The 19,976-nt window shown below is 46.3% G+C and overlaps 1 protein-coding gene and 1 pseudogene across 1 annotated transcript in view; both read left to right on the top strand.

Annotated features, from left to right (window-relative positions):
• Positions 1–19,976, top strand: part of LOC126547884 (visual pigment-like receptor peropsin) — a 694,884-nt gene that overhangs the window by 133,536 nt on the left and 541,372 nt on the right. The window lies entirely within an intron of this gene.
• Positions 5,665–5,830, top strand: LOC126548681 (U2 spliceosomal RNA; annotated as a pseudogene).

Here is a 19,976-nt window from a genome sequence, read left to right on the forward strand (position 1 = left end):
AAGCAACGCCGAGCCGAATCCTGTGTAGAAATGATGTTTTGCTCCGTGTAAGCTTCGGGGGCAAACAGAATTTACCGTCTGGGTCAATCGTGTGTAGGCGTCTGTGAATGTTATCAGAGTGGGCTCTGTAAGCCTTTGTAAGGTCCTGCATGAGTGCCTTGATCATGGAGTTGGTGTCAGGTCGCGAGTAGGCAATCCGTATTTTATAAGAGGAAGAGAAGGCCGATCTTGCCTCACTGTCAGCGAGTTCATTACCAAAAACACCACAATGGCTAGGCACCCATTGAAAGGTGATCACGTGGCCACTTAATTCGGCACTGTGACAAAGTTCGACGATTTCCAGCCCGAGCAGATAGTATGGTCCTTTCTTTAAAAAGTATTTTAGCGCCTGTAGCGCTGATTTGGCATCGCATAATATCGTCCATTTATGGGGTGCCTGCGTTCTCATAAAACTGACAGCCTCCCGTGTTCCCGCAAGTTCCACATCCGTAATGGCGATTTGTGGTTTAATCGAAATCGTTGAGTAATTCCAAGTTGTGGGATGACAGATGCGGCCGTTGTGGCAGATGGCGTGACCGAACCATCGGTATATACTTGTACAGTCCCACTATATAATGTAAATATATGGGACAGGGTGAGCTGCTTCAAGCCAATGGAGCAAACGTGAGATTTCTTCCTAATTCCGGGTATCTGAAGCCTCACTAGTGGTCTTGGCAATGTCCATGGAGGTGTCGCGGGGATGTCAGTGGCCTGGAATCTTGCAGGTACGATGCTTGCGTGACATGCAATAGCTTTAGAAAAAGCACAGTCAAGGTTGGTGCTTGGAAGTGTTGACAGTGGATGGTGTGAGTGTCTGGTTAGCAGGCGAAGATAGGTTCGCACAGGTTCACAAGACCTGTATATGTCGATAGGACAAGCCCGTGCTTCCGCTATTGTGCCCTTAGTTGACGTGCAGCGTGGCAAGCCAAGACATATCCGTAGTGCTTGTGCCTGAAGGCTCCCCAGCGTGCGTATACAAGATGACCCCATGTTAGATAACACAGGCATGCTGTAGCGTATGTAGCCCACAAAAAGTGCCTGGTACACTTGGAGCAAACTTCGCTCAGTGGGGCCCCATCTCAGTGCTGATATTACACGAAGAACGTGTATGAAGTTGGTCAGTTTAGCCCTCAGCGCAGTAACATGTTTGGTCCAAGAAAGACTGCGATCTATTATCACGCCAAAATATCTCTGGTGGGTGACTAAAGGGAGCGCCGTTCCGTCGACAACGATTGGATAATGTGACATTGATTTGCGCGTGAATGCCATGACTGCATGCACACTTAGTTGCTGAGAGTTGCAGGCCTCTACAGCGCAAGTACTTCGCCGTTATGGTAGCCGCACGTTGGAGCCTTGCACGCACTTGTGAACGTGTGACCCCAGATGATCAAATACAGATATCATCCGCGTACGTACTGATACGCGCTGTTTCAGGCAGCTCGTCTGCAAGGCCCACCAGTATGATATTGAACAATATTGGGCTAAGGACACCACCCTGCGGAACACCCCTGCGAACGTCATGTCTATCAGTCTCGCCATCCGAAGTGGAAATGAAAATGGTGCGGCCACTGAGGTAACTCCGCAGCCATGCATACATCCGGCCACCAACACCAATATCCTCAAGCGCCTGAAGAATCGAATGGTGGAAGACGTTGCCGTAGGCACTTTTGATATCCAGAAATATTGCGCATACCAGACGACGGCGTCTCTTTTCCTGTTGAACAGAAGATACTAGGTCGATCACACCGTCAATGGATGATCGGCCTCTTCTGAATCCATTGAAGAAATCAGGAAGTCCACCACTTTTCTCGAGTAGCCATTCCAGTCTGCTCAGTACCATCCGCTCCATCACTTTACCGACACAGCTTGCCAAGGCTATTGGCCGATAATGTGAGAGATCATGTGGGCATTTCCCAGGTTTTAGCAAAGCCACAAGCCGACTGCACTTCCAGTGATTAGGCACAGTTGCTGTGTCCCACGTAGAGTTGTAGAGCGCCAGGAGAATTTCTCGAGCTTCTACTCCAAGATGACAAATCGCGGAGTATGTAATTCCGTCTGGTCCTGGACAAGTTGACCGGCGGAAAGAAGATATCACAGCGTCGAGCTCGTGCATAGTAAAAGGCGCGTCCAGACGGTGATCACTAGATGACGGGAAAGTCAGTCGTGAATGGGTTGGTATATCGTTCGAGGAGCTCACGAGTAATTTGCAGAAGTCATCGGCGACCTCAACTTCACGCCGGCCTTGCCGTATGGCCACAGCGCTGAACGGGTGAAGCTGTGGTGGAGGCGAGCGAAGGCTTCATACAATTTTCCAAATTCTAGAGAGAGGTTTTCTCGGATCCAGAGAGCCACAGAATGATCTCCAGCGTTGTTTGTCAAGCTCGTCAAGGTGGCACAGGACATGATGCTGAGCCCGGCGTGGTTGCAGTGACGTCTAATGGTGATTTGGTCCTTCTGTATTTCTGTTCTGCTCGACGCCGTATCGCGCGAAGTCGCTCGTACTGGTCATCAATAGATGACCTAGGTGAGGGTGCACTGAGGTGTTTTGTTGTGTCACGTAAAGTGGCCGCGATGACATCTTCAATATCGGATGGTGCTTGGATGGCTTGACATGTGGTGGTCACAGATTCTCGAAATGTAGGCCAATCGATAGAACGCACAGTGTGCGGAGCTGGGGGATGTAAGCATTTCAACTGAAAATATGTTGGTAGATGGTCACTTCCATGGGTGTCGAGATCAGTACACCATCGTGTAGCAGACAGCAGGCTTTTTGAAACAAACGCAATGTCAAGACAACTGCTGTAGTAAGAGCCTCGAAGGTATGTTGGCGAGCCATCATTGATCACCATCAAGCCTTGACTAAGCATGAAGTCAGCCAAGTCTCTACCGCGGGCGTTCGTCGAAGCAGAGCCCCACATGGGATGGTGGGCATTAAAGTCACCGATGACTATGTGGCGACCCGGACAAGCTTTCAGTATGGACAGCAAATATGAACAGTCTATGCTCGAGGTTGGGGGTATATACCCGCCAATTACTGAGAGTGTGCGCCGCTTGTACTTCAGCGTTATGCAAACGTTCTCGTTGGAAGCGTGTACAGGAATGTCTTTACGAAGGCACGTTAAATTCCGACGAACAAAAGTGAGCACTTTGCTTAAATTGTGGTCATTCCTTGACCACAGTGGCACATATCCAGATACGCGTAGTAAAGACGTCATGTTTGGTTCACATATTACAGCCACGGGAAACTGGTATTTGAACATCCATTGCCGAAAGTCTGCGAGGCGGCCTCGTAGGCCTCTGGCATTCCACTGCATTATTGCAGATCTTCGTAACTGGTTTTCAAAAGAGAGAGCCATGATGCCTTATTGTAGAGCCGCGAGGAGCGGTTCCAAAGCATCTAGAACATGTAGCGCGTTCTTAGCAACCCGCGTCTGTAGTCCGCAGAGAAGTGAATGCATCGTAGTTATCAGGTGTTTCAGCATACTTCGTACATTTTCATTTTCTGTCTTATCATTCTCAACCACCTTTGCAGACACATCACCCGACGCATTTAAGCCTGTTTGTTTGGGTGGGAGCGACGGCCAGTCAATGTCAGAGTCGGTCGGCGGAAGCGTCGTTTTATGTAGCGCATGCGTTCCACGTGCTGCTGCCGAAGAAGGTACGTCGGGCCCGCATCTTGATCGCAGAAGCAAACTTGGCAAGCGAGGAGTTTGCCATGCGGCTGATGGTCCATCTGTACGGAAAGTACTCTTGTCTTGCTGTCGTCTGTGTCGCGATCGACGTCTGCGGCGGCGTATCGATGTAGCAGCCTGTCTGTGAGTGGAGTTGTCCCGCACCATCTTTCGAAGCACTGACATTTCGTCCTTGATTTTCTGGCAGTCTTTTGATGTCGCTTCATGTGGACCGGCGCAATTAGGACATTTTAGGGCAGTAGCATCGCAGCTATCATTTTGATGGGCCCCTCCACACCGTTGGCATGTTACGCCGCCCTTGCAAGCTGCGCTTACGTTTCCTATTTTGAAACACTTCCGACACTGCACCAGTTTTGGCACCTAAGGGCGCACACGGTGTCTTACGTATCCTACTTTTACGTAGTCAGGTAATGTTTCAGAGTCAAAGACTATTTTAATACACCGGGATTGACCGAAGCGGTGAATCTGCACTATTGGTGCGGTGGAATTCAAAAGCCTCTTGTGGTCAGTGTCTGCGATTTCTTTGTCCACGTCAGAAATAACGCCAGTCGAGGTTCCTTTTCCACACGCAAAGAAGGAGCGCACTGGGATGTTTCCTAGTAGTGTGGCAGCCTTTAGCGTATCCAGAATTGACTTGTTGTTCAGGTCCACCGAAAGGATGTTCCTCCGTGCGTTAATTCTGATCTCGCTGACTTGGCCTGGCGCAATTCGCTCAAAGTACTCCGTTAAGCTCTGCCTGTTCAAGGTATTCAGATCGTCGGTAGCTGTGGTAGGGACGTAAGCAACAGTGAATGATTGCTTACCACTGTCCTGCCTGGGCAACGATTCACTGTCTGTTTATGTCCTCCTGAGTTTTCTCTTCAAACGGCGACCAACGGCAAGTGTGAAATCGTTGTCCGATTCCATTTCTTTAACCGTTGAGCTGTCGGAAGATTCAAGGGCGACAGTGGAAGGGCCAGTGCGGTCCCTTGTCTTTGATGCAGCCAGTAGTGGATGACCAGGGTCAAACGCTTGGTTGGGATTCCTATCCCCCATCCTGGAGGATGACGTTGTGCCCTTTGCACAGCCTCTGATGTTGAAAAACGTCAGAGACACAGGAAAATGAAGAGACCACAGCTATAGGAGTTCTTCTTCCGAGGCACTTCTTCTTCCTCTCACCGTCGCATTCTTAGTGGTATCTAGCAAGTGGTACCCACTGTCGTATTCTTAGTTTCAGTGGCTACCACTTGCTAGATTTTCTGTTGTACCACTTTCATCAGGGATTACTTCTGAGGTCATTAGAAAATGGCAGGGCCGGGCAAAACACCCTAGATTTCATAAAAAATCTCAGTGCCATTCCACTCTGTAAAGGTGGATGACCAGCGAAACTGTGTATGTGAGACCCTTAATGGCGGACTGTCCAGGGCCGTGCGTAAAACGCCGTATGCACATAAATGGAAGGCGAGGCGCCACTAGTCGTTCTCCATGATGTTGAGCCTCGGATGAGGATGAGGCACCGGGGGGTATACTTACCCATGTGTTGTTGCGAAACGCGGCACGATACATTTTACTAACAAATCCCGGCACGTAGAACAGACACGCGCCTCACCGCACTCTGAGGGCACACACTGCTTCACCGTAGCCAAGACGACCGTGCGTTGGTCGACGTGCCACAGTGCAGTAATGGTTGTGAGGTCACTCGAAAACCACACGCTGTCGCACACAACACAGGCAACACCAAATTGGTTTCTCTCAAACTCCCTCTGAAACCTGGCTGTTGCTCCGGCGAGACGTCCCAAGTTTGCGGGATCAGGGGCCACATGGAGGGTTCGCATTTCTTTGCGCCTCGCAGTCCTGGAGGCAGCACGCTTACCACCACCATGGGAGAGCGGAAGGAAAGGAGATAGCCAAGCGCTTAGAACGCCGACCAAGACAGGGTGGTGAGAACGTAGACATGGCTGACGCGGCTCAAAGTATCTGTTCTTATTACCTTAATATCTGATACTGGTTGTATTTGGACCTAAAATATTAGGCTTACTTTTGCAAGTCGGCGGAGTGCTTAAAGCCTCCGCCGCGGGTCGGCCCGGTATTGCACTATCTTCAGCGTCGGCCCACTTATTGGGAGAAATCCTAGCTCTACACGTGCTCGATAGACGCACGCAACGCTTTCCAGAACCCAGCCATGTACAGCTTCGCTGTAAAAGTTGTCGGACGGCCCTAAAAGCCAACCAATCGAACCATGAAAATTTTGAAACTGTCTTCAAGTTTATCGGCTGCGACTTCAAAGATTAAAAGCGATCCGAGATGGTTGGTGGCTTCATGCGTGCTTCTTTCCGCGTGGCCAGTGTCGAAGGCCACGCAATTTCAAGTTTCGGAGACGTGGCGAAGCAAGAGGCAGCACGAAGCATTCGCTGCCCGCAGCCGGCGGTAGTCAGCACGCGAGCGTTGTGACAGTGAATGCTCGTAGAGATCGAGTGAGAGCCGTTCATGTTCGCCTGCACGCGCGTGGCACCAGGCTTGTCGTTTTATTGATGCGAAAGCATCAAATGGCCCAGTGAGCGAAAAAAAACCGGCCTCTGTAGCAGCGAAACGACGCCTAATTTCCCCTTGGCTACGACAGCACATGATGTGCGCCCCTCGACGGAGCAAAACGGGAGGAAGGGCACGCCTGCTGCTTCGTCGGCGCGCCAGGTGTAGTGTGAGGGGAGAGGGCATCGCCGCGAAGCCACGTCACCCTCACACTCGGAAGTCTGTTATCCACGCGTTCCTTGCCCGTGCAAGCTCTCGCCTGCATTCTAATAACTTCGCCCGAATAATCGCTATAGAGAAACATATATATAAGGCAAAATGTTGGCGACAGTGACTGTCGAACCTACGACCCCGTGCTACCCACGCGATACACGGCCCACGCGACCACGGCCATTGCAACCAAGCATACGACAGGGACAACGACAAGCCAGAAAAATGCAGATACAAGAATCATAAACGGGGAAAGCAAAAAATAACCCCGATAGCATTCATTTAGTGGCAAGACATATGTCTCTGGGAACGTGTCTGTGTTAAGCCCAACTTTCGCAATTATATTTTTCTGAGACTTCAGAGAATCGATTCATCCTGTTTTCTTTTTCTTGCAGTTATGCGAATTTTTTAGTGACGCGAGCATCGGGTAGCGCTCTTGTTTCTTGCGCAGCACTTCCGGTTCACCTCCTGAGACGACCCGGGAGAAAATTTTAAATAAATCAGAAAAAACAGAAAACAAATAGTATAGGGCAAAATTTTTTGCTTTAATTATAGATATGATATCAGAGCATAGGTTTAGTTACAAGTTGAGTTACTCAAGTTCCTGTAATAATAGAATTATTTCGAAATCTCTGAGACGACCGGGGATGAAATTGAAAATAAATCAGAAAAAGAAATAGAACGAAAGAGTACAGTACAAAATTCATGGTTTTCATTATAGATGATCAGAGCTTAACTTTAGTTACAAACTTGTGGAATAATGAGAATTGACTAGAAATCACTGATTACCGCACACCAAAGCAAAGAGTAGTAGAATTTAGAGACCCGCCACGTGAGCACAACTTTGGCGAAATTTCTGGAAACCGGAAGTAGAAAGCGGAAGAAGTCACGTCACTAGTGACGTCACACACAAGAAGGTGGCATGAAATTTAACTGGCTAATTAATGGAAAGCAGTTGCCTCTGAGTTCGTTTCGTGTGTTGTGTTCGTCTAAAGTTAACGCGAAGAACACCAATGCCGAGGTGCGAGTGCCACTAAGAGACACCTATGTGAAAGATTAGCTTCGCCTGCCATTTTTTTTTTTGTGACACTGTGTTTTCAACATTTGACGAGCGCTAGCTCACTCAATTCTTTTACAGCAGCCCAAGGCGCAATCTCCGCTTTTCTTTTTCTCCTTACTTATCTTTTTGGTACGTCTGTCTTTTTGTTCCTGCGACATTCCTGTCCCGTTTGAGTTGATGTAGCTAAGCGTTATGCCCCTTCCTGAGGCAATGTTTTTTTTTTCGCGTCTAGCAATAACAATAATACATAATTCTTTCTAGGTCATGTCTTATCTATATATGTTTTTCTTTGTGCATACGACTGCGAAAGCCCTCTAGCGCAAAGCTAAAGTGTGCTGTTAGAAAGGCAGCTAACGAGCGGGTTGGATGTGTGAGCGCCAGGGTGGAAGTCGTCGTGGATGTTCGTTTTCATTTTGGCGCCCGATTCTTGCAGCCTGCGTGTTCGTGCAGCATTACGTGCACCTAGTGCCCGATCAAAACGGCAAAACAATGGCATAACAGCTAGCACGTAGCATGTCCTAACTCAAACTGTACGCGTGTTTGGCGTAAGTGGCACTGTGCGCCTTGTCTGCTGAATACGTGCGAAAGTTTCTCTGAATCAATTTTAAAAGACTACTGCTTCTATATATATATATATATATATATATATATATATATAACATATGAAACTATCGCTAACTTTGCCGATTCCCCGTATACACGTAAAGTACCCGCAGGTACTTTTCCGGAATACGAAAGTAAGCCCATTGATTTACAAGAAGGCGAAGAGGTTGTATGCATGTTCTGAATTGTGCAAGTAGCTTCGCTGCGATAGCAAAAGAGAAAGAAAAAGGAAACCAGCGAGACGCCCTGCAGCCTTCTGTTTTCCAACACTAAACTAAGTTCCCCTCTAAGCACGAGCATTTGCATGGCGTGCGCGCGTTCGCGCTGCGACACGCATCCATAGCGTTTTCAGTATTTTTCTCCTCACTCGGCCGCGGGCTTGCACACCATCTCCGCTCGCTCATCTTTGGCTGCGCTGTATATTGTGTTCACAGGCAAACGCGGCGTTTCCAGTAGACTCTCATTGTGCTTGTGGCGCGAATATTAATTTAAGCGAATGCGTGTTGCGGGACAGTCCGAGCAGCAGAGGGCTTTTTGAAAGGGGTACTCTGGAACGCCAGATTCTGTTTCGTTCTTGCAGTCGCCGCTTCTCAACAAAATATTCGCGTAAGGAAGAGTTGCGGCTCCTTGCCAGCCCACGCCACGGAAGTTTTTGGGACTTCTCCATTTTTTTTAATTGCGCCTTCGCGTCCTAGAGATGCATTGCTCGACGTATATTTTTCCGGTGGAATATGCAGGCGCCGTTTATTCAGTGAACAGTTGTTCTTAACAACGCGGCGCGAAATTGCGCGGCACGAAAATGCCTTACATGTAAGAGCGTGTAACATACTTGTACATGCGGATTTCACTGGCTGTCGTGATACCGGTCGGAACGTTAAGCATTATCAGGGGCCTGAAACGTCTGTCTCGTGTTTGCGTCTGTCTCGTGTACGCGTGACAGTGGCAGAAGCTGGCGTCTTTTATTGCTCGCGCCAACAGTCGACCACAGTCTGATGACTGTTTTGGGCCCTCAGCCTGCCACAAACAACACAGCCATGAATTTATAGGCCACCCTGTCATTTTAACGAGACACTCACTGGGCTCGACACCCAGTTTTAGAGAACTCGCAGCGTGGTTCACTTGTATATACACCTATTATCTTCGTCATCGTAATCATCATCACTACTCTTTTCATTCCCTGTCCTCTATTCCGGTGCCGAGTAGCACGCCAAAGCAAGCTACAGCTGAAAACTACCTATACGCCTTTCTGTAAATAAATCACCTTACTTTCGTATTCCGGCAAAGTACCTGCAGGTACTTTACGTGTATACGGGAAATCGGCAAAGTCAGTGATAGTTTTATATGTCTTGTGACTTAAGAAGTCATGCAGATAAATGAGTGAATTTACCTATGCATGTAGTGGCACCAAAAATTGGCAGACCAATACGGCCGCCATAACTGTTTATTCTAATTCCTCCTTACTCTTCGAGTTCAAAAAACAACTATTTTGTGTTGCGTATTTCTTGCTTTGTCCAGAATAGGCGTCACACTTGGTCTGAGACTGAAAGAGCACAAAGATTTCGGAGTTTTCTTGGTCGTGGGTTAAAGGGTTTGTCTGAATGGTACCGTGAGACAAGTTCGTCGGGCCGTGGTAGCTATTTGGTTTTGTTAACGTAGCACAACTGGCATGACTTGATATAACTTTAAGCGTCATTCTCGTGCGTTTTCTTAATATGTTTGTTATAGTTATTCAGGTGGCGTTATGGCCACGAAATTCAGCGTTGTCGGGGTTTAAGTGAAGTACCTTTGAGATTAACCCCTGTTGTACAGTGAATCCTCCCGTTATTGAAGTCCAGTAGTCCACGTCCTTCCCGAAATTTTAAGTTTGCTGTTTCACGTGACCTCAACTGCAACTCGGACAGGACATCCACATTGGTGAGCGATGCCTGCTTGCACGATGGAAAACCTCAAAGTCCTACTGACTAAGTTTGTTATCCAGTCGCCCATCTTCCTTCTGGTCTCAAGCTTGACATAGTCAAAAAATTTCTTTCGATGCATGCCGCAAGTGACGCGCATCCTAAGCAGCTGAGCTTTCACTTCAGTCGGATCATGACGTTGACGCTGGCCAAAGCACTGGTTATGGAAGCACTGGCCACAGAGAATGAGCGTCTTCACAAATATAAAGAGTGGATAGCACTGTGACGACAGAAAAGAGGGACAACACTTAGTGCATTGCCTCTAGTCCGTAGCGCAGTTTCGCCTGCATCGCGTCCTGCGGAACTGTCAAAGCTACCTAATTGGACAGCAATTATATATCAGCTTGTTCAGGCGATTTTTCTCATTCAATATTACCTGCATCATGGCTAACTCTCTGCAGTATAACTGTCATAGGATGGAATTCTACAACGAAATGAAGCTTAAATGAGGCAAAATGAAAACGAAGCTTCAGCACATCAAGCCACATATCCGGCACTGTTACTTCAAGAGCAGAAACTATTAGGCTCCCTGCCCTGATTATATAACCTAACACATAAAATAGTGGTGACAGTGTCGCCACAACGATTACAGCTTAAGGGAAAGCCGCGGTATATTTGTCAATGCATGTTGCTCACGCAGTGATTGATCTGTGGCCACGGTTTAATAACAACCAAAAAGCTGTTGGGGTCTTCACACGAACAGCGAAGACTCCTGTCATACTTGTGTCTGCCTGCGCCAAACCTCGCCGCGCCTGATAGAAATTTGGACGGATAGCTTCTCTCCATTCTAACTGCCCGGGGACTCCTTTCCCTGTAAGTGGCGATATAAACGCTCCACACACAAAACAGGAGTACCAATACAACCCTGAAAGACGATTTCAAGAGAAGAATGTCATGACGGATGCCACATTTGCCTTGCTCAACCATGCGACAGTGTCTACCTGTCGCTCCAGACACACGTTCCAGACCTCACGCGGTTGTTGAGACATAGGGTGCCGCAGTGTTGGCTGGAACCAGATACGTGCGGTAGTGATCAAATCTCAATAAGTTTACAGAGTGTTTGTCTCAAAATTAAATCCGACGGAGTGGAGGTGGGAGAAGCTTCGGGAATGATCGATTGATAAAGTACACATAGAAACCTAAAAAATATCCCCCCTTTGCTAGAGTTGCTCCTTCAGGGTACCATTACAGCCACATTGGACGAGATACAACATCAGCCGGACTTCGCTCTCCTGCAGTATTGAGTCAAGCGTAAACACGAAGAAGTGCATGCGCCCAGGAAGCCCGACACACTGAGTACCAGTATATGTATTAACCATTTACCGGCACAGGTGCGCCAGCATGAAAAGCCGCTCTCTCGACGAAACTGGTGCGAGTGGTGTTAGTCTCGGATGTGGTGCCGGAAACGGGCCCGTTGGCGTACGTTCCGTTCAATGGAAGGAGGTGGTACGCACGCAGCCTGACCCAGCTATGAGCGTCCGGGTCGTGATGCAAACAAGGCCGCACGAGCTTGCAGGACACTGTGTTAGAACATATTTTTTTCCCTAAACATGGTCCTGTGTCATCTGCACAACGCCCCAACATTAACCAGTCTGACCCTAGTGGGCAATTAAATATATCGAACTCGTTTAGTATGCTAGTATGACAGATCTGTCAGTGACAATTGAGGCGTCAAAGAACTGATCCCGAACAACACCTGGTACCGACGGTATTCCCTATGAAGCGTTCAAAAACATCAAAGCGCAACAAACTGGGCTGGAGATACAAAAAATAGTCATATCAAGTTCCCTTGCGAAGAAAATGTTAACTTAGAGCAAATGAATAGCAAAGAAGAAGGAGTACATAGAAAAAGCGCTACTCGCCGCGCTACTCATTCCCATTGGGCAGCCCTAATAATATTTGGGGTTTTACGTGCCAAAACCACACATGTAGGGCTTTGTGAGGAAACACCATGAGCACGCGCAGACATCTCCTGGACCTGTCCTGGCACAGTCCAGTTCACCAAGTGAAGTTCACACCCTGGCACTTGCTGTGCACCCGAATGGTCTATTTGCTCAGTGGAGCTGTCAGACGCCAATGAGCTTCTCTGTGGGAGGTTATTCTATGCTTGACGTTGTTGCGGAGGAAAAGCAATCTCACGCAGTTGGTGCGCTTACGAAGTATTGCTACACATTGGTTGAGAAGTGGAACCATACTGTCCAAAGGAACAGTGCCTGTGAACTGCGGTATAACAGCTATTAATTCTTGCTTGTTTGCTCATTATAAACCCGAACGCAAAGACCGATTTGCCCCGGACATTCGAGACTTACTTGCCACTTTTTGCCTTAGTTGTTCCAGATAACAAACATACCCACCTACCCGACTTGCTGCATAGATCTTGCTCTATCAGACATATGATGCGAGAGAAATTGTTTAGCCAGTGGTGTTCTGCCGCATGCATGCCCACGACTGACCTCTGCTTTCACGTTGTGCACTGTACTTCTTATCCTTCCAAGTAGCTAGGGCGAACGTCGAAAGGGCGATGTCCATGATCTGCTTCGTCAGGAAGGAGCGCGTGCCACGTTTGCGGATTTAAACATTGGAAATTGTGCTTGTATATACTACAAGTTGTAACGAGCGAGAATAATTGTGGTAGCAGTTGCTCAATAAAGCTTCTTTAGTAACGACAGTGGGTTATTGTACTAGAGAACAGTTGTCTAAATATTGGAATAAATAACCAAAACCCGAAAAACACCGATTTTGGGGCGTGTGACCGTATGCTAAGTTCAAACGCACAGAAAAAATAAAAAAAACCTTAACTTCGAAAAACATACAATAAATTTGCGCTAATATAAACTCCTAAAACGCAGAACCCTATTTATAGCTCACACGCTTACACCCAAAAATGGCACAAGCTATAGACCAATTAACACCCTTATTCAATTTTAAAGCTGTAATTTATTTTACTGTTTACAGCGCTAGGAAATAATAATGACTGCGTATATCACAACATTAGCCACAGAACACAGCTCGAATTCATACATAACATAGGCCTTATAACAGACATAATAATATGTACTAAACATTAGGCCTATATGTAAGTTTTGCTCGGGTCCAACTCCAATGCCGCCTATTCAAATATACGCAAAACGTCGGAACGCTTTTCTTAGGTAACCACTGGACGGATTTTAATGAAACATGTTGCGTATTTCAGAGCGAAAGTTAGATTCTTGTGAGTGTTGAAAGCCCAATCTTAATTTAAGGCTTGAATTATTAAAACTAATTTTCAACAAATTCGTAAGTTTAAAAAGCAGAAGCGTGAAGCTTACAAATTCGTAGCTCTGCACCAAGAACAGGTGTGGCATTTGTGCAAATTGCATTCGTTAGAACACTCAAATCGGGCGAATTTGATTCTGAATTTATATTTTTCGCAAATATGTTACATTCTTTGCAAGGGTTTTGCAAAACTTCTACTCAAATATTAGTGATCTATTTGGGAGCCATCCCAGCAGGGGCGTCTGCGTCAGCAGGCGTTTGGTATGTTGCGACACCACGTACCCGAGCACACGAGGGTTGGACCCTCCCGCGTGTAGCCGTGCGTGGCTTAGCCGTGTCTGGGGAAAGGGGGATCCTGGGGATTGAGCCGATGCTAGATGTTTGGCATCCCGGCGGAGGCAACACATCTCTTTCGCCTCCGCTTCACATAGACGGCACTTCCAGACTGACCCACCTGGGCGAAATCGGCAGTCGCCTCTTCCTGTCTCTCTCTCCTCAAATCATCGTCTTTCTCTCTCACGTTTTGACCTTTCCTGTTTTCTTTCTTCCATTTACTTCCTTTCTCCTTGGTGGCAAAGATTAACCTTGTGTGGCTATTCTACCTTGGGTAAACCATATTTGGTTATAGTGACGGCGTACGACTGGCGTCGTGCAGACTTGTACACAAGCTCTGCCGCGTCCCCGCGTTGGACTCCGTGGTAGGCGCTCGGCGCTGTTGCCGAACATACACTTGTTTCCCATGGGAGCGCAAGCTTCTGTTATCTATGATCGGCGTCTGAAAAGATGCCGCACCGAAGCACCGTTCCAGTTCTCTTTTCGGAGCAACGCTCCATCATTTCCCAAGTACCATGTACTGCACAGCGGAAACAACATACCAGTAAGAAAGCGCTCCCCATTCCTAGTGGCCAAGTGTCTAAAAGAAAAAATCGGACCTACATACAAAGCCTCAAAAATGTCTAGATGGGTCCTCCTCCTAGAAGTAAATGACAAAGATCTAGTGCAAAAGCTCTCAGAACTTACCAGTATTGGTGACGCGACAGTGACAATTTCACCACAACGAACACTAAATACAAGCAGGGGTGTGATATCAGAGGACGACTTTATTGGCTTGAGCGATGATGACCTGCTGGGAGGTTTGCAGGAACAAAATGTTCCCAAAGTCTAAAGAATTGCCATCCGCAGGAACGACCACGAAATCCCGACAAAACACGTTATACTCACCTTCGGAACAAGTGTAATGCCTACCTCACTGGATGCAGCTTATGTAAAGGTAAATGTTAGACCATATATTCCGAACCCCAGACGATGTTTCAAATGCCAAAGGTTTGGACATGCTTCCGATTTATGCCGAGTACGAACAACTTGTGCTAAATGCACCTCCAACGATCACCAATCTGACCATTGCCCCACTTCCCCACATTGTGTTAACTGCAAAAGAGATCATCCAGCTTACTTGCGGTCCTGCCCTTGAAAAAGAAGTAATCGCACTAACTGCCAAAGAAAAAATATCGTTCTTTGAAGCGAGAAGGCGTTTGTCCTACCTTTCACGAAGAAGTTATGCCGATGTGACGCAGATGGGGGCAATGTCAAAGAGGTGACGGGAGTCCTCCGAGCCCACGCATAGTGGTCCCGCGGTGACACCTCCCGCCCCCGTGGTGGTAGCAGCCAGCGCTGCTCCACCCTCTTCAAGGGCCCTTCATACACCAGTCCCACAGGGCCCTAAAATCAACCGAACTCCAAGGCCCGAGACACGTGTCTCGGCGCGCGATTTTCGGTCCTCCAGCGCTTCAGAGAGAGCGATGGAAGTCGACCCAAAAACCTCGGTGTCGTCGACGCCGAAGGACAAGCGCTCTCTCTAGCGCGGAAAGAGGGATACAGTCCGAATCACCACGTTTTATTAGAAAGCGATAACCGAATGGTTATTGTTCCTTTGTATTAGCATTCTATAGATCTGTGTCACCTAACATCTTTCTTATCACCTATTCACTCGTAATGCCATTTTTTACCTTTCAATTTCATAATGGCTTTTATTATCCATTGTAATTGTAGAGGTCTCTTACATAACTTAGATGACATCAAAGACCTGTTATTTAACTTCTCTCCTGGCGCCTTATGCTTACAGGAAACCAACCTAGACGAAAATCAAAATTATTTTAAAAGGTTTCACAGTTGTACGGCGCGACCGTACTCAGACGAACCGGCTTTCGGTGGTGCAGCCATTGTTGTGCGGGGCGGTATTGCAGCTAGAGAAGTTCCCATTAACAGTCACATAGAAGCCGCTGCTGTTACCATTATAGCTCACAAAACCATCATCATTTACTCACTGTATATCCCACCCTACACGCACCTTACACCCATTTTACTACTAAACACTTAGAAAATTTAACAAGTCAATTACCGGAGCCATTTGTTTTCGTAGGGGATTTTAATGCTCACTGTACTCTTTGGGGCAGTATCAAAACTGACCGAAGAGGGCAACTGGTTGAAGACTTTATTCTGTCAAATGATATCTGCCTTTAAATTCGGGTGCACCGACCTATTTTTCACCGACTTCCCGCACTTTTAGTTGTTTAGATTTAGCTTTTTGCTTACCATCTCTTTTTAATCTTAAATGGGAAGCCCTCGACACGTAATATGGTAGTGATCACTTGCCCGCAATCATCAAACTTTTATCATCACCACCAACCTTAGTCACTAGGCCACGCCAGTGGAAATTACAGCTCGCTGACGGGCCAGTTTTTATGGAAAATGCGAAATTGGAAGTTGTCTTTTCGCAAGAACTAAGCATTGACGAACTTAACAAAAAATCACTGAGGTCATAATCTCAGCAGGAAAAAAGGAAATACCCCGGTGATCCGGTATTGTGCTCAAAAGGCTAAATCCCTGGTGGACGAACGAGTGCACCGAAGCCAAAAAGAAACAAAATAAGGCCTGGGGAACCCCTCGGAGGTACCCCACTTATAGCAACCTTTTCAATTGCAAATAGGCCAAAGCCAAAGCACGATTTATTCGAAGACAGGCAGAGAAATCGTCATGGCAAAAATACATATCTTCAATTACTAATACGGTCACGTCAAAACGAATGTGGGACCAGGTGAGGAAATTTAAAGGAGAGTACACATCATACGCAGTACCACTACTCACATGGCCAGGCACACAAACAACACTACAGGACCAGGCCAACTTATAAGGCAAACATTTTTACAAGGTCTCCAGCTCAGCAAACTACTTGAACATATAAAGAGTCGGCGGAGAAGTAGAGACTGCCCACTACTGGGGCTTCAAATGAACCTTATAATAACGTCCTCACAATGCAAGAATTGAACAGAGTTCTCTCTGCCGCTGAAAAAACGGCAACAGGTCTTGACCGTGTCCACTACACAATGCTGGCACACCTATCTGAAGCATCAGTAGAAACACTTAAATTTTTGAACAAGACATGGGAATCTGGAGTAATGCCTACAGACTGGAAAAATGCAGTAGTAGTGCCTTTTTTGAAATCAGGTAAACCCGCAATATCCCCAAGCAGCTAAATACCCATTGCATTAACAAGTTGTCTAGCCAAATTCTACGAGAGTATCATGAACATAAGGCTCACATTCATCCGTGAATCAAGGAGCCTAATAGACATGCACCAGTGCGGATACAGAAAGGGCTCCTTGACAACTGACCACCTCGTACGACTAGAACATGAAATACGTAACGCATTTCTACACCAACAACACTGTCTCGCAGTTTTCTTTGATTTAGAAAAAGCGTATGATACCACGAGGTGGTATGAAATTTTAAGAGACCTGGCTGACTTGGGAGTGCGTGGCAGAATGCTAAACTGTCTATCTGATTTTATGGCTAATAGAACATTTCACGTGCCTCTCGGCACAATAGTTTCGCGCACATTTACATAAGAAAATGGCGTTCCACAGGATTGCATTCCGAGCACGACCCTCTTCATAGACAAAATAAACTCTGCTAATAAGATCATCCCATCCTCTGTTATGCACTTAATATACGTCGACGATTTGCAAGTGGCTTGCCGCGCCTCAAATGTACCCACTTGCGAAAGACAATTACAAATAACGACAAATAATCTCACACAATGGGCTGACAAAAATGGATTCAGTTTTTCAACAGACAAAACTGTTACAGTTCTCTTCTCCCAGAAGCAATCCAGTTTTCACATTGGATGTTACAACTTTGCCGGTCAAAGACGACCACAAATTTCTAGGCGTAACATTTGACACAAAGCTGAACTTCCTGGCCCACATTAACACAACTAAAATTAAACCAAATAAAGCATTAAATATCCTCAAGGTGTTATCGCACAAGCACTGGGTATCTGAACTAACTTGTTTACTACGTATATACCGGTCCCGTGTACGTAGCATCCTCGACTACGGAAGTGTAGTTTATGGTGTAGCTAGGCAGTCATACATCAAGCGACTTGATCCAGTTCATAATCTCGGCTTACGAATGGCGAGTGGTGCCTACAGAACATCGCCTGACCAAGGTTTATATGTTGACTGCAATGAGCCTTCCTTACAGCACCGCATAGCAGTACTTACACTTTCCTATGTACTAAGAATTCGGTCATCACCACAACATATATGCTACAGCATCGTAACACAATGCAAATCACAGGTACACTACACAAACAAACCGAACATGATTCGGCCACCTATCTTACGGCACGAAGAATACTGTCAGACTTATGATGTGCCTCATGAGGCCCTGCAGGTTGCTGAAAGTCCACCAAGATTGCCCCCATGGTACAACTTTTCACAGCTATATGTGACTGGACACTAACACATCTAAAGAAAAAAAGACATTGCACGAAAACACTTAATACAAGAGTTCCGAGCTATTCAAGAAAAGTCTAAAACCTAATCGGAATTTCACACTGAGGGCTCTAAAACACAAGCTTATGCGATATGGATGGCAGTAAAAAAAATTACCACCGACAAGCAGATGAATGCTATCATATATACTGATTCTTTAAGCGCCCTTAGAGTTCTAAACCTTAACTCCGCGTCTGAATCCCTGCTTGGCAACATCCTAAGCGTAGTGGCTTATAATAAATACTGAAGAATCCTAAGATTCTGCTGGGTCCCAAGCCTTGTTGGGATACCAGGGAATGAAGCAGCAGATAGATGCACGTTCATGGCAGTGCATGAAGGCATAACGCAAACACTTCCATGCAGAGACAGTATCCGAGCCATTCATAACACCCTGGCATAAAAGTGACAACTAGAATGGGACTCTTGCATAAATAACAAGTTGCACACAATAAAACCCCTGCTTAGCGAGTGGAAGTCGTGTAGTCACCAGCAATGCTTCTATGACGTGATCCTATGTAGACCCCGAATTGGACATACACACTTGACACCACAACTTTCTACTTCAAAACGTAAACCCACCAACTTGCGAGACGTGCCATGAACCACTTACAGTAATGCACATTATTATGACATGTTCACTTACTGAAACACAGAGACGGAAGCTTTTACAGAATCTCTATAACTTACATACATTTATATAACATACATGTACACCCCGCCTCAATACTCGGAGATGAACCGCTAGTGCCCTTCACTGATTTGTTGAGCTTTTTAAAAGAAACCGATTTTTTACACAGACTGTAAAGTTACGCAGCTTTCACTGCTTTAACATTTGATTTCTTAATATCTTGTGACTGGTGCCGCATGGCTTCAGTCGCCTTTGCGACATTAAACCCGAATTAACTATTTGAGAGCCATGAATGATAAATTTTGTCGGCTTTATACGTACTGTTTGGTGCAATTTATAGAATGGGATATCCTTTTTCTTTGCTGAGGTAGACACGTAAACTTGGCAATTTCTGCTCAAAATGTGGGATAAATGTCAATAATCGTAATAAAACAATTCAAAATCCGAGTGAAAAAATCGCAGCCAACAGTCACTAGAGCTAAGCTGTTTCTTTTAAATGCGACAAACTTCATTTTCTTGGTGGAGTGGTTGCCGAGAGAATGGACTTCACCCTTTCCATGTATTTCCATGTAGTCTTCATCACAATAGAAAGAAAAAAATGAGAACCTCTTTTTAAGTTGTTGAATAGTTACGCTGAGTGAGGTTGAATGCATAGGAGTACTATACTATAACCGGTAGATACTGCATTTGTGGGAAACTGAAGTCTATTTGATGCAGAAACGCCTTCGTACCGTAAATGCATGCGCACGTGTTCACCTCAAGCAGTAAGGTATATAGTCCAGCAACCTAAGAACAGGATCTGAACATACATGATGCACACGTTCTTGATAGGTCTCTTGGCATTGCTTGCTCCAAACTAAAATGTACATACATCTTCGTGAGCACCGTAAAGCACTGGGTCCTCTTGGAAAAGAATAGTTGATAAGCTGCTGAAGTTACCTGGGAGACCCAGAAAAACCTTGAGTCAGTGAGTCTCAAGAGGCTTTGTAAGCTGCCTGGTCAATGAGACGGACTAGCATTTTTGGTGCTATTGCTACCGCCGTCGAACACTCTAATAAAGAAAATCACCTTCGACTGAAATAACTAGCTTTGTTCTCATTTATCTAGAGAAGTGTGCCACTAAGGGCTTGCAAAACGTTCGTTGTGTATTCGAAGTTTTCTTCAGACTTCGAGTTAGTTCACACGCGGCCA

Source organism: Dermacentor andersoni, chromosome 1, assembly GCF_023375885.2.
Source record: "Dermacentor andersoni chromosome 1, qqDerAnde1_hic_scaffold, whole genome shotgun sequence".
Classification (NCBI taxonomy): domain Eukaryota; kingdom Metazoa; phylum Arthropoda; class Arachnida; order Ixodida; family Ixodidae; genus Dermacentor; species Dermacentor andersoni.